General features: G+C 34.3%; 2 protein-coding genes across 2 annotated transcripts in view; both read left to right on the forward strand.

Annotated features, from left to right (window-relative positions):
* The window catches only part of LOC141161317 (kalirin-like), a 621,825-nt gene that overhangs the window by 60,106 nt on the left and 543,841 nt on the right, over positions 1-17,878 (forward strand). The gene's annotated exons all lie outside the window — the stretch shown is intronic.
* LOC141162712 (ATP-dependent RNA helicase DDX18-like) overlaps positions 1-17,878 on the forward strand; it is a 38,450-nt gene that overhangs the window by 6,201 nt on the left and 14,371 nt on the right. The gene's annotated exons all lie outside the window — the stretch shown is intronic.

A 17,878-nucleotide genomic window follows, 5' to 3' on the forward strand; every position in this document is an offset into this window, starting at 1 on the left:
AACCATTGTACAGTATAACACCGGTATATGACACCAGTATAAATCCAGTATAGAACCATTGTACAGTATAACACCGGTATATGACACCAGTATAAATCCAGTATAGAACCACTGTACAGTATAACACCAGTATATGACACCAGTATAAATACAGTATAGAACCATTGTACAATATAACACCAGTATATGACACCAGTATAAATACAGTATAGAACCATTGTACAGTATAACACCGGTATATGACACCAGTATAAATCCAGTATAGAACCATTGTACAATATAACACCGGTATATGACACCAGTATAAATCCAGTATAGAACCACTGTACAATATAACACCGGTATATGACACCAGTATAAATACAGTATAGAACCATTGTACAGTATAACACCGGTATATGACACCAGTATAAATCCAGTATAGAACCACTGTACAGTATAACACCGGTATATGACACCAGTATAAATCCAGTATAGAACCATTGTACAATATAACACCAGTATAAATCCAGTATAGAACCACTGTACAGTATAACACCGGTATATGACACCAGTATAAATCCAGTATAGAACCACTGTACAATATAACACCAGTATATGACACCAGTATAAATCCAGTATAGAACCACTGTACAATATAACACCAGTATATGACACCAGTATAAATCCAGTATAGAACCATTGTACAATATAACACCAGTATATGACACCAGTATAAATCCAGTATAGAACCATTGTACAATATAACACCAGTATATGACACCAGTATAAATCCAGTATAGAACCATTGTACAATATAACACCAGTATATGACACCAGTATAAATCCAGTATAGAACCACTGTACAATATAACACCAGTATATGACACCAGTATAAATCCAGTATAGAACCACTGTACAGTATAACACCAGTATATGACACCAGTATAAATCCAGTATAGAACCACTGTACAATATAACACCAGTATATGACACCAGTATAAATCCAGTATAGAACCACTGTACAATATAACACCAGTATATGACACCAGTATAAATCCAGTATAGAACCACTGTACAGTATAACACCAGTATATGACACCAGTATAAATCCAGTATAGAACCACTGTACAATATAACACCAGTATATGACACCAGTATAAATCCAGTATAGAACCACTGTACAATATAACACCAGTATATGACACCAGTATAAATCCAGTATAGAACCACTGTACAATATAACACCAGTATATGACACCAGGATAAATCCAGTATAGAACCACTGTACAATATAACACCAGTATATGACACCAGTATAAATCCAGTATAGAACCACTGTACAATATAACACCAGTATATGACACCAGTATAAATCCAGTATAGAACCACTGTACAATATAACACCAGCATATGACACCAGTATAAATCCAGTATAGAACCACTGTACAGTATAACACCAGTATATGACACCAGTATAAATCCAGTATAGAACCACTGTACAATATAACACCAGTATATGACACCAGTATAAATACAGTATAGAACCATTGTACAGTATAACACCAGTATATGACACCAGTATAAATCCAGTATAGAACCACTGTACAGTATAACACCAGTATATGACACCAGTATAAATCCAGTATAGAACCACTGTACAATATAACACCAGTATATGACACCAGTATAAATCCAGTATAGAACCACTGTACAATATAACACCAGTATATGACACCAGTATAAATCCAGTATAGAACCACTGTACAATATAACACCAGTATATGACACCAGGATAAATCCAGTATAGAACCACTGTACAATATAACACCAGTATATGACACCAGTATAAATCCAGTATAGAACCACTGTACAATATAACACCAGTATATGACACCAGTATAAATCCAGTATAGAACCACTGTACAATATAACACCAGCATATGACACCAGTATAAATCCAGTATAGAACCACTGTACAGTATAACACCAGTATATGACACCAGTATAAATCCAGTATAGAACCACTGTACAGTATAACACCAGCATATGACACCAGTATAAATACAGTATAGAACCACTGTACAGTATAACACCAGTATATGACACCAGTATAAATCCAGTATAGAACCATTGTTCAATATAACACCAGTATAAATCCAGTATAGAACCACTGTACAGTATAACACCAGTATATGACACCAGTATAAATCCAGTATAGAACCACTGTACAATATAACACCAGTATATGACACCAGTATAAATCCAGTATAGAACCACTGTACAGTATAACACCAGTATATGACACCAGTATAAATCCAGTATAGAACCACTGTACAGTATAACACCAGTATATGACACCAGTATAAATCCAGTATAGAACCATTGTACAATATAACACCAGTATATGACACCAGTATAAATACAGTATAGAACCACTGTACAATATAACACCAGTATATGACACCAGTATAAATCCAGTATAGAACCACTGTACAGTATAACACCAGTATATGACACCAGTATAAATCCAGTATAGAACCATTGTACAATATAACACCAGTATATGACACCAGTATAAATACAGTATAGAACCACTGTACAATATAACACCAGTATATGACACCAGTATAAATCCAGTATAGAACCACTGTACAGTATAACACCAGTATATGACACCAGTATAAATCCAGTATAGAACCACTGTACAATATAACACCAGTATATGACACCAGTGTAAATCCAGTATAGAACCACTGTACAGTATAACACCAGTATATGACACCAGTATAAATCCAGTATAGAACCATTGTACAATATAACACCAGTATATGACACCAGTATAAATACAGTATAGAACCACTGTACAATATAACACCAGTATATGACACCAGTATAAATCCAGTATAGAACCACTGTACAGTATAACACCAGTATATGACACCAGTATAAATCCAGTATAGAACCACTGTACAGTATAACACCAGTATATGACACCAGTATAAATCCAGTATAGAACCACTGTACAGTATAACACCAGTATATGACACCAGTATAAATCCAGTATAGAACCACTGTACAATATAACACCAGTATATGACACCAGTATAAATCCAGTATAGAACCACTGTACAGTATAACACCAGTATATGACACCAGTATAAATCCAGTATAGAACCACTGTACAATATAACACCAGTATATGACACCAGTATAAATCCAGTATAGAACCATTGTACAGTATAACACCAGCATATGACACCAGTATAAATCCAGTATAGAACCACTGTACAATATAACACCAGTATATGACACCAGTATAAATCCAGTATAGAACCACTGTACAGTATAACACCAGTATATGACACCAGTATAAATACAGTATAGAACCACTGTACAATATAACACCAGTATATGACACCAGTATAAATACAGTATAGAACCACTGTACAGTATAACACCAGTATATGACACCTGTATAAATCCAGTATAGAACCACTGTACAGTATAACACCAGTATATGACACCAGTATAAATCCAGTATAGAACCACTGTACAATATAACACCAGTATATGACACCAGTATAAATCCAGTATAGAACCACTGTACAATATAACACCAGTATATGACACCAGTATAAATCCAGTATAGAACCATTGTACAGTATAACACCAGTATATGACACCAGTATAAATCCAGTATAGAACCATTGTACAATATAACACCAGTATATGACACCAGTATAAATCCAGTATAGAACCACTGTACAGTATAACACCAGTATATGACACCAGTATAAATCCAGTATAGAACCATTGTACAATATAACACCAGTATATGACACCAGTATAAATCCAGTATAGAACCACTGTACAGTATAACACCAGTATATGACACCAGTATAAATCCAGTATAGAACCACTGTACAGTATAACACCAGTATATGACACCAGTATAAATCCAGTATAGAACCATTGTACAATGTAACACCAGTATATGACACCAGTATAAATCCAGTATAGAACCATTGTACAATATAACACCAGTATATGACACCAGTATAAATCCAGTATAGAACCACTGTACAGTATAACACCAGTATATGACACCAGTATAAATCCAGTATAGAACCATTGTACAATGTAACACCAGTATATGACACCAGTATAAATCCAGTATAGAACCATTGTACAATATAACACCAGTATATGACACCAGTATAAATCCAGTATAGAACCACTGTACAGTATAACACCAGTATATGACACCAGGATAAATCCAGTATAGAACCACTGTACAGTATAACACCAGTATATGACACCAGTATAAATCCAGTATAGAACCACTGTACAGTATAACACCAGTATATGACACCAGTATAAATCCAGTATAGAACCACTGTACAGTATAACACCAGTATATGACACCAGTATAAATCCAGTATAGAACCATTGTACAATATAACACCAGTATATGACACCAGTATAAATCCAGTATAGAACCATTGTACAATATAACACCAGTATATGACACCAGTATAAATCCAGTATAGAACCATTGTACAATATAACACCAGTATATGACACCAGTATAAATCCAGTATAGAACCATTGTACAATATAACACCAGTATATGACACCAGTATAAATCCAGTATAGAACCATTGTACAATATAACACCAGTATATGACACCAGTATAAATCCAGTATAGAACCATTGTACAATATAACACCAGTATATGACACCAGTATAAATCCAGTATAGAACCACTGTACAGTATAACACCAGTATATGACACCAGTATAAATCCAGTATAGAACCACTGTACAATATAACACCAGTATATGACACCAGTATAAATCCAGTATAGAACCACTGTACAGTATAACACCAGCATATGACACCAGTATAAATACAGTATAGAACCACTGTACAGTATAACACCAGTATATGACACCAGTATAAATCCAGTATAGAACCATTGTTCAATATAACACCAGTATAAATCCAGTATAAATCCAGTATAGAACCACTGTACAGTATAACACCAGTATATGACACCAGTATAAATCCAGTATAGAACCACTGTACAATATAACACCAGTATATGACACCAGTATAAATCCAGTATAGAACCACTGTACAGTATAACACCAGTATATGACACCAGTATAAATCCAGTATAGAACCACTGTACAGTATAACACCAGTATATGACACCAGTATAAATCCAGTATAGAACCACTGTACAGTATAACACCAGTATATGACACCAGTATAAATCCAGTATAGAACCATTGTACAATATAACACCAGTATATGACACCAGTATAAATACAGTATAGAACCACTGTACAATATAACACCAGTATATGACACCAGTATAAATCCAGTATAGAACCACTGTACAGTATAACACCAGTATATGACACCAGTATAAATCCAGTATAGAACCACTGTACAATATAACACCAGTATATGACACCAGTGTAAATCCAGTATAGAACCACTGTACAGTATAACACCAGTATATGACACCAGTATAAATCCAGTATAGAACCATTGTACAATATAACACCAGTATATGACACCAGTATAAATACAGTATAGAACCACTGTACAATATAACACCAGTATATGACACCAGTATAAATCCAGTATAGAACCACTGTACAGTATAACACCAGTATATGACACCAGTATAAATCCAGTATAGAACCACTGTACAGTATAACACCAGTATATGACACCAGTATAAATCCAGTATAGAACCACTGTACAGTATAACACCAGTATATGACACCAGTATAAATCCAGTATAGAACCACTGTACAATATAACACCAGTATATGACACCAGTATAAATCCAGTATAGAACCACTGTACAGTATAACACCAGTATATGACACCAGTATAAATCCAGTATAGAACCACTGTACAATATAACACCAGTATATGACACCAGTATAAATCCAGTATAGAACCATTGTACAGTATAACACCAGCATATGACACCAGTATAAATCCAGTATAGAACCATTGTACAATATAACACCAGTATATGACACCAGTATAAATACAGTATAGAACCACTGTACAATATAACACCAGTATATGACACCAGTATAAATCCAGTATAGAACCACTGTACAGTATAACACCAGTATATGACACCTGTATAAATCCAGTATAGAACCACTGTACAGTATAACACCAGTATATGACACCAGTATAAATCCAGTATAGAACCACTGTACAATATAACACCAGTATATGACACCAGTATAAATCCAGTATAGAACCACTGTACAATATAACACCAGTATATGACACCAGTATAAATCCAGTATAGAACCATTGTACAGTATAACACCAGTATATGACACCAGTATAAATCCAGTATAGAACCATTGTACAATATAACACCAGTATATGACACCAGTATAAATCCAGTATAGAACCACTGTACAGTATAACACCAGTATATGACACCATTATAAATCCAGTATAGAACCATTGTACAATATAACACCAGTATATGACACCAGTATAAATCCAGTATAGAACCACTGTACAGTATAACACCAGTATATGACACCAGTATAAATCCAGTATAGAACCACTGTACAGTATAACACCAGTATATGACACCAGTATAAATCCAGTATAGAACCATTGTACAATGTAACACCAGTATATGACACCAGTATAAATCCAGTATAGAACCATTGTACAATATAACACCAGTATATGACACCAGTATAAATCCAGTATAGAACCACTGTACAGTATAACACCAGTATATGACACCAGTATAAATCCAGTATAGAACCATTGTACAATGTAACACCAGTATATGACACCAGTATAAATCCAGTATAGAACCATTGTACAATATAACACCAGTATATGACACCAGTATAAATCCAGTATAGAACCACTGTACAGTATAACACCAGTATATGACACCAGGATAAATCCAGTATAGAACCACTGTACAGTATAACACCAGTATATGACACCAGTATAAATCCAGTATAGAACCACTGTACAGTATAACACCAGTATATGACACCAGTATAAATCCAGTATAGAACCACTGTACAGTATAACACCAGTATATGACACCAGTATAAATCCAGTATAGAACCATTGTACAATATAACACCAGTATATGACACCAGTATAAATCCAGTATAGAACCATTGTACAATATAACACCAGTATATGACACCAGTATAAATCCAGTATAAAACCATTGTACAATATAACACCAGTATATGACACCAGTATAAATCCAGTATAGAACCATTGTACAATATAACACCAGTATATGACACCAGTATAAATCCAGTATAGAACCATTGTACAATATAACACCAGTATATGACACCAGTATAAATCCAGTATAGAACCATTGTACAATATAACACCAGTATATGACACCAGTATAAATCCAGTATAGAACCACTGTACAGTATAACACCAGTATATGACACCAGTATAAATCCAGTATAGAACCACTGTACAGTATAACACCAGTATATGACACCAGTATAAATCCAGTATAGAACCATTGTACAATATAACACCAGTATATGACACCAGTATAAATCCAGTATAGAACCATTGTACAATATAACACCAGTATATGACACCAGTATAAATCCAGTATAGAACCACTGTTCAGTATAACACCAGTATATGACACCAGGATAAATCCAGTATAGAACCACTGTACAGTATAACACCAGTATATGACACCAGTATAAATCCAGTATAGAACCACTGTACAATATAACACCAGTATATGACACCAGTATAAATCCAGTATAGAACCACTGTACAGTATAACACCAGTATATGACACCAGTATAAATCCAGTATAGAACCACTGTACAGTATAACACCAGTATATAACACCAGTATAAGTCCAGTATAGAACCACTGTACAATATAACACCAGTATATGACACCAGTATAAATCCAGTATAGAACCACTGTATAATATAACACCAGTATATGACACCAGTATAAATCCAGTATAGAACCATTGTACAATATAACACCAGTATATGACACCAGTATAAATCCAGTATAGAACCATTGTACAATATAACACCAGTATATGACACCAGTATAAATCCAGTATAGAACCATTGTACAATATAACACCAGTATATGACACCAGTATAAATCCAGTATAGAACCACTGTTCAGTATAACACCAGTATATGACACCAGGATAAATCCAGTATAGAACCACTGTACAGTATAACACCAGTATATGACACCAGTATAAATCCAGTATAGAACCATTGTACAGTATAACACCAGTATATGACACCAGTATAAATCCAGTATAGAACCACTGTACAGTATAACACCAGTATATGACACCAGTATAAGTCCAGTATAGAACCACTGTACAATATAACACCAGTATATGACACCAGTATAAATCCAGTATAGAACCATTGTACAATATAACACCAGTATATGACACCAGTATAAATCCAGTATAGAACCATTGTACAATATAACACCAGTATATGACACCAGTATAAATCCAGTATAGAACCATTGTACAATATAACACCAGTATATGACACCAGTATAAATCCAGTATAGAACCACTGTACAGTATAACACCAGTATATGACACCAGTATAAATCCAGTATAGAACCACTGTACAATATAACACCAGTATATGACACCAGTATAAATCCAGTATAGAACCATTGTACAGTATAACACCAGTATATGACACCAGTATAAGTCCAGTATAGAACCACTGTACAATATAACACCAGTATATGACACCAGTATAAATCCAGTATAGAACCATTGTACAATATAACACCAGTATATGACACCAGTATAAATCCAGTATAGAACCACTGTACAGTATAACACCAGTATATGACACCAGTATAAATCCAGTATAGAACCACTGTACAGTATAACACCAGTATATGACACCAGTATAAATCCAGTATAGAACCATTGTACAGTATAACACCAGTATATGACACCAGTATAAGTCCAGTATAGAACCACTGTACAATATAACACCAGTATATGACACCAGTATAAATCCAGTATAGAACCACTGTACAGTATAACACCAGTATATGACACCAGTATAAATCCAGTATAGAACCACTGTACAGTATAACACCAGTATATGACACCAGTATAAGTCCAGTATAGAACCACTGTACAATATAACACCAGTATATGACACCAGTATAAATCCAGTATAGAACCATTGTACAGTATAACACCAGTATATGACACCAGTATAAATCCAGTATAGAACCACTGTAAAATATAACACCAGTATATGACACCAGTATAAATCCAGTATAGAACCACTGTACAGTATAACACCAGTATATGACACCAGTATAAGTCCAGTATAGAACCACTGTACAATATAACACCAGTATATGACACCAGTATAAATCCAGTATAGAACCACTGTACAGTATAACACCAGTATATGACACCAGTATAAATCCAGTATAGAACCACTGTAAAATATAACACCAGTATATGACACCAGTATAAATCCAGTATAGAACCACTGTACAGTATAACACCAGTATATGACACCAGTATAAATCCAGTATAGAACCACTGTACAATATAACACCAGTATATGACACCAGGATAAATCCAGTATAGAACCACTGTAAAATATAACACCAGTATATGACACCAGTATAAATCCAGTATAGAACCATTGTACAATATAACACCAGTATATGACACCAGTATAAATCCAGTATAGAACCACTGTACAGTATAACACCAGTATATGACACCAGTATAAATCCAGTATAGAACCATTGTACAGTATAACACCAGTATATGACACCAGTATAAATCCAGTATAGAACCATTGTACAGTATAACACCAGTATATGACACCAGTATAAATCCAGTATAGAACCATTGTACAGTATAACACCAGTATATGACACCAGTATAAATCCAGTATAGAACCATTGTACAGTATAACACCAGTATATGACACCAGGATAAATCCAGTATAGAACCATTGTACAGTATAACACCAGTATATGACACCAGTATAAATCCAGTATAGAACCACTGTACAATATAACACCAGTATATGACACCAGTATAAATCCAGTATAGAACCACTGTACAATATAACACCGGTATATGACACCAGTATAAATCCAGTATAGAACCACTGTACAATATAACACCGGTATATGACACCAGTATAAATCCAGTATAGAACCACTGTACAATATAACACCGGTATATGACACCAGTATAAATCCAGTATAGAACCATTGTACAATATAACACCAGTATATGACACCAGTATAAATCCAGTATAGAACCACTGTACAGTATAACACCGGTATATGACACCAGGATAAATCCAGTATAGAACCATTGTACAGTATAACACCAGTATATGACACCAGTATAGAACCATTGTACAGTATAACACCAGTATATGACACCAGTATAAATCCAGTATAGAACCACTGTACAATATAACACCAGTATATGACACCAGTATAAATCCAGTATAGAACCACTGTACAATATAACACCGGTATATGACACCAGTATAAATCCAGTATAGAACCACTGTACAATATAACACCGGTATATGACACCAGTATAAATCCAGTATAGAACCACTGTACAATATAACACCGGTATATGACACCAGTATAAATCCAGTATAGAACCACTGTACAATATAACACCGGTATATGACACCAGTATAAATCCAGTATAGAACCACTGTACAATATAACACCGGTATATGACACCAGTATAAATCCAGTATAGAACCACTGTACAATATAACACCGGTATATGACACCAGGATAAATCCAGTATAGAACCATTGTACAGTATAACACCAGTATATGACACCAGTATAAATCCAGTATAGAACCACTGTACAATATAACACCAGTATATGACACCAGTATAAATCCAGTATAGAACCACTGTACAATATAACACCAGTATATGACACCAGTATAAATCCAGTATAGAACCATTGTACAGTATAACACCAGTATATGACACCAGTATAAATCCAGTATAGAACCACTGTACAGTATAACACCAGTATATGACACCAGTATAAATCCAGTATAGATCCACTGTACAATATAACACCAGTATATGACACCAGTATAAATCCAGTATAGAACCACTGTACAATATAACACCAGTATATGACACCAGGATAAATCCAGTATAGAACCATTGTACAGTATAACACCAGTATATGACACCAGTATAAATCCAGTATAGAACCACTGTACAATATAACACCGGTATATGACACCAGTATAAATCCAGTATAGAACCATTGTACAGTATAACACCGGTATATGACACCAGGATAAATCCAGTATAGAACCATTGTACAGTATAACACCAGTATATGACACCAGTATAAATCCAGTATAGAACCACTGTACAATATAACACCAGTATATGACACCAGTATAAATCCAGTATAGAACCATTGTACAGTATAACACCAGTATATGACACCAGTATAAATCCAGTATAGAACCACTGTACAATATAACACCAGTATATGACACCAGTATAAATCCAGTATAGAACCACTGTACAATATAACACCAGTATATGACACCAGTATAAATCCAGTATAGAACCATTGTACAGTATAACACCAGTATATGACACCAGGATAAATCCAGTATAGAACCATTGTACAGTATAACACCAGTATATGACACCAGTATAAATCCAGTATAGAACCACTGTACAATATAACACCAGTATATGACACCAGTATAAATCCAGTATAGAACCACTGTACAGTATAACACCAGTATATGACACCAGTATAAATCCAGTATAGATCCACTGTACAATATAACACCAATATATGACACCAGTATAAATCCAGTATAGAACCATTGTACAGTATAACACCAGTATATGACACCAGTATAAATCCAGTATAGAACCATTGTACAATATAACACCAGTATATGACACCAGTATAAATCCAGTATAGAACCATTGTACAGTATAACACCAGTATATGACACCAGTATAAATCCAGTATAGAACCATTGTACAGTATAACACCAGTATATGACACCAGTATAAATCCAGTATAGAACCACTGTACAGTATAACACCAGTATATGACACCAGTATAAATCCAGTATAGATCCACTGTACAATATAACACCAGTATATGACACCAGTATAAATCCAGTATAGAACCACTGTACAATATAACACCAGTATATGACACCAGGATAAATCCAGTATAGAACCATTGTACAGTATAACACCAGTATATGACACCAGTATAAATCCAGTATAGAACCACTGTACAATATAACACCGGTATATGACACCAGTATAAATCCAGTATAGAACCATTGTACAGTATAACACCGGTATATGACACCAGGATAAATCCAGTATAGAACCATTGTACAGTATAACACCAGTATATGACACCAGTATAGAACCACTGTACAATATAACACCAGTATATGACACCAGTATAAATCCAGTATAGAACCATTGTACAGTATAACACCAGTATATGACACCAGTATAAATCCAGTATAGAACCACTGTACAATATAACACCAGTATATGACACCAGTATAAATCCAGTATAGAACCACTGTACAATATAACACCAGTATATGACACCAGTATAAATCCAGTATAGAACCATTGTACAGTATAACACCAGTATATGACACCAGGATAAATCCAGTATAGAACCATTGTACAGTATAACACCAGTATATGACACCAGTATAAATCCAGTATAGATCCACTGTACAATATAACACCAATATATGACACCAGTATAAATCCAGTATAGAACCATTGTACAGTATAACACCAGTATATGACACCAGTATAAATCCAGTATAGAACCATTGTACAATATAACACCAGTATATGACACCAGTATAAATCCAGTATAGAACCATTGTACAGTATAACACCAGTATATGACACCAGTATAAATCCAGTATAGAACCACTGTACAATATAACACCAGTATATGACACCAGTATAAATCCAGTATAGAACCATTGTACAGTATAACACCAGTATATGACACCAGTATAAATCCAGTATAGAATCATTGTACAATATAACACCAGTATATGACACCAGTATAAATCCAGTATAGATCCACTGTACAATATAACACCAGTATATGACACCAGTATAAATCCAGTATAGAACCACTGTACAGTATAACACCAGTATATGACACCAGTATAAATCCAGTATAGAACCATTGTACAATATAACACCAGTATATGACACCAGTATAAATCCAGTATAGAATCATTGTACAATATAACACCAGTATATGACACCAGTATAAATCCAGTATAGAACCACTGTACAGTATAACACCAGTATATGACACCAGTATAAATCCAGTATAGAACCATTGTACAATATAACACCAGTATATGACACCAGTATAAATCCAGTATAGAATCATTGTACAGTATAACACCAGTATATGACACCAGGATAAATCCAGTATAGAACCATTGTACAATATAACACCAGTATATGACACCAGTATAAATCCAGTATAGAATCATTGTACAATATAACACCAGTATATGACACCAGTATAAATCCAGTATAGATCCACTGTACAATATAACACCAGTATATGACACCAGTATAAATCCAGTATAGAACCACTGTACAGTATAACACCAGTATATGACACCAGTATAAATCCAGTATAGATCCACTGTACAATATAACACCAGTATATGACACCAGTATAAATCCAGTATAGATCCACTGTACAATATAACACCAGTATATGACACCAGTATAAATCCAGTATAGAACCATTGTACAGTATAACACCAGTATATGACACCAGTATAAATCCAGTATAGAACCACTGTACAGTATAACACCAGTATATGACACCAGTATAAATCCAGTATAGAACCACTGTACAATATAACACCAGTATATGACACCAGTATAAATCCAGTATAGAACCACTGTACAATATAACACCAGTATATGACACCAGTATAAATCCAGTATAGAACCACTGTACAGTATAACACCAGTATATGACACCAGTATAAATCCAGTATAGAACCACTGTACAATATAACACCAGTATATGACACCAGTATAAATCCAGTATAGAACCACTGTACAATATAACACCAGTATATGACACCAGTATAAATCCAGTATAGAACCACTGTACAATATAACACCAGTATATGACACCAGTATAAATCCAGTATAGAACCACTGTACAGTATAACACCAGTATATGACACCAGTATAAATCCAGTATAGAACCACTGTACAATATAACACCAGTATATGACACCAGTATAAATCCAGTATAGAACCACTGTACAATATAACACCAGTATATGACACCAGTATAAATCCAGTATAGAACCACTGTACAATATAACACCAGTATATGACACCAGTATAAATCCAGTATAGAACCACTGTACAGTATAACACCAGTATATGACACCAGTATAAATCCAGTATAGAACCATTGTACAGTATAACACCAGTATATGACACCAGTATAAATCCAGTATAGAACCATTGTACAATATAACACCAGTATATGACACCAGTATAAATCCAGTATAGAACCACTGTACAATATAACACCAGTATATGACACCAGTATAAATCCAGTATAGAACCACTGTACAATATAACACCAGTATATGACACCAGTATAAATCCAGTATAGAACCATTGTACAATATAACACCAGTATATGACACCAGTATAAATCCAGTATAGAACCATTGTACAGTATAACACCAGTATATGACACCAGTATAAATCCAGTATAGAACCACTGTACAATATAACACCAGTATATGACACCAGTATAAATCCAGTATAGAACCATTGTACAATATAACACCAGTATATGACACCAGTATAAATCCAGTATAGAACCATTGTACAGTATAACACCAGTATATGACACCAGTATAAATCCAGTATAGAACCACTGTACAATATAACACCAGTATATGACACCAGTATAAATCCAGTATAGAACCACTGTACAGTATAACACCAGTATATGACACCAGTATAAATCCAGTATAGAACCATTGTACAATATAACACCAGTATATGACACCAGTATAAATCCAGTATAGAACCACTGTACAGTATAACACCAGTATATGACACCAGTATAAATCCAGTATAGAACCACTGTACAATATAACACCAGTATATGACACCAGTATAAATCCAGTATAGAACCATTGTACAGTATAACACCAGTATATGACACCAGTATAAATCCAGTATAGAACCATTGTACAATATAACACCAGTATATGACACCAGTATAAATCCAGTATAGAACCACTGTAGAGTATAACACCAGTATATGACACCAGTATAAATCCAGTATAGAACCACTGTACAGTATAACACCAGTATATGACACCAGTATAAATCCAGTATAGAACCACTGTACAGTATAACACCAGTATATGACACCAGTATAAATCCAGTATAGAACCATTGTACAATATAACACCAGTATATGACACCAGTATAAATCCAGTATAGAACCACTGTACAATATAACACCAGTATATGACACCAGTATAAATCCAGTATAGAACCACTGTACAATATAACACCAGTATATGACACCAGTATAAATCCAGTATAGAACCACTGTACCGTATAACACCAGTATATGACACCAGTATAAATCCAGTATAGAACCACTGTACAATATAACACCAGTATATGACACCAGTATAAATCCAGTATAGAACCATTGTACAGTATAACACCAGTATATGACACCAGTATAAATCCAGTATAGAACCATTGTACAATATAACACCAGTATATGACACCAGTATAAATCCAGTATAGAACCACTGTACAATATAACACCAGTATATGACACCAGTATAAATCCAGTATAGAACCACTGTACCGTATAACACCAGTATATGACACCAGTATAAATCCAGTATAGAACCACTGTACAATATAACACCAGTATATGACACCAGTATAAATCCAGTATAGAACCATTGTACAGTATAACACCAGTATATGACACCAGTATAAATCCAGTATAGAACCATTGTACAATATAACACCAGTATATGACACCAGTATAAATCCAGTATAGAACCATTGTACAATATAACACCAGTATATGACACCAGTATAAATCCAGTATAGAACCATTGTACAATATAACACCAGTATATGACACCAGTATAAATCCAGTATAGAACCACTGTACAATATAACACCAGTATATGACACCAGTATAAATCCAGTATAGAACCATTGTACAATATAACACCAGTATATGACACCAGTATAAATCCAGTATAGAACCACTGTACAGTATAACACCAGTATATGACACCAGTATAAATCCAGTATAGAACCACTGTACAGTATAACACCAGTATATGACACCAGTATAAATCCAGTATAGAACCATTGTACAATATAACACCAGTATATGACACCAGTATAAATCCAGTATAGAACCATTGTACAATATAACACCAGTATATGACACCAGTATAAATCCAGTATAGAACCATTGTACAGTATAACACCAGTATATGACACCAGTATAAATCCAGTATAGAACCACTGTATAATATAACACCAGTATATGACACCAGTATAAATCCAGTATAGAACCACTGTACAGTATAACACCAGTATATGACACCAGTATAAATCCAGTATAGAACCACTGTACAATATAACACCAGTATATGACACCAGTATAAATCCAGTATAGAACCACTGTACAGTATAACACCAGTATATGACACCAGTATAAATCCAGTATAGAACCATTGTACAATATAACACCAGTATATGACACCAGTATAAATCCAGTATAGAACCATTGTACAATATAACACCAGTATATGACACCAGTATAAATCCAGTATAGAACCACTGTACAGTATAACACCAGTATATGACACCAGTATAAATCCAGTATAGAACCACTGTACAATATAACACCAGTATATGACACCAGTATAAATCCAGTATAGAACCATTGTACAATATAACACCAGTATATGACACCAGTATAAATCCAGTATAGAACCACTGTATAATATAACACCAGTATATGACACCAGTATAAATCCAGTATAGAACCACTGTACAGTATAACACCAGTATATGACACCAGTATAAATCCAGTATAGAACCACTGTACAATATAACACCAGTATATGACACCAGTATAAATCCAGTATAGAACCACTGTACAGTATAACACCGGTATATGACACCAGTATAAATCCAGTATAGAACCACTGTACAGTATAACACCAGTATATGACACCAGTATAAATCCAGTATAGAACCACTGTACAGTATAACACCAGTATATGACACCAGTATAAATCCAGTATAGAACCACTGTACAATATAACACCAGTATATGACACCAGTATAAGTCCAGTATAGAACCATTGTACAGTATAACACCAGTATATGACACCAGTATAAATCCAGTATAGAACCATTGTACAGTATAACACCAGTATATGACACCAGTATAAATCCAGTATAGAACCATTGTACAATATAACACCGGTATATGACACCAGTATAAATCCAGTATAGAACCACTGTACAGTATAACACCAGTATATGACACCAGTATAAATCCAGTATAGAACCACTGTACAATATAACACCAGTATATGACACCAGTATAAATCCAGTACAGAACCATTGTACAATATAACACCAGTATATGACACCAGGATAAATCCAGTATAGAACCATTGTACAAT

This window comes from Phyllobates terribilis, unplaced genomic scaffold (assembly GCF_046119375.1).
Source record: "Phyllobates terribilis strain yellow unplaced genomic scaffold, ASM4611937v1 Scaffold_9__5_contigs__length_417890890, whole genome shotgun sequence".
In the NCBI taxonomy this organism is placed as follows: domain Eukaryota; kingdom Metazoa; phylum Chordata; class Amphibia; order Anura; family Dendrobatidae; genus Phyllobates; species Phyllobates terribilis.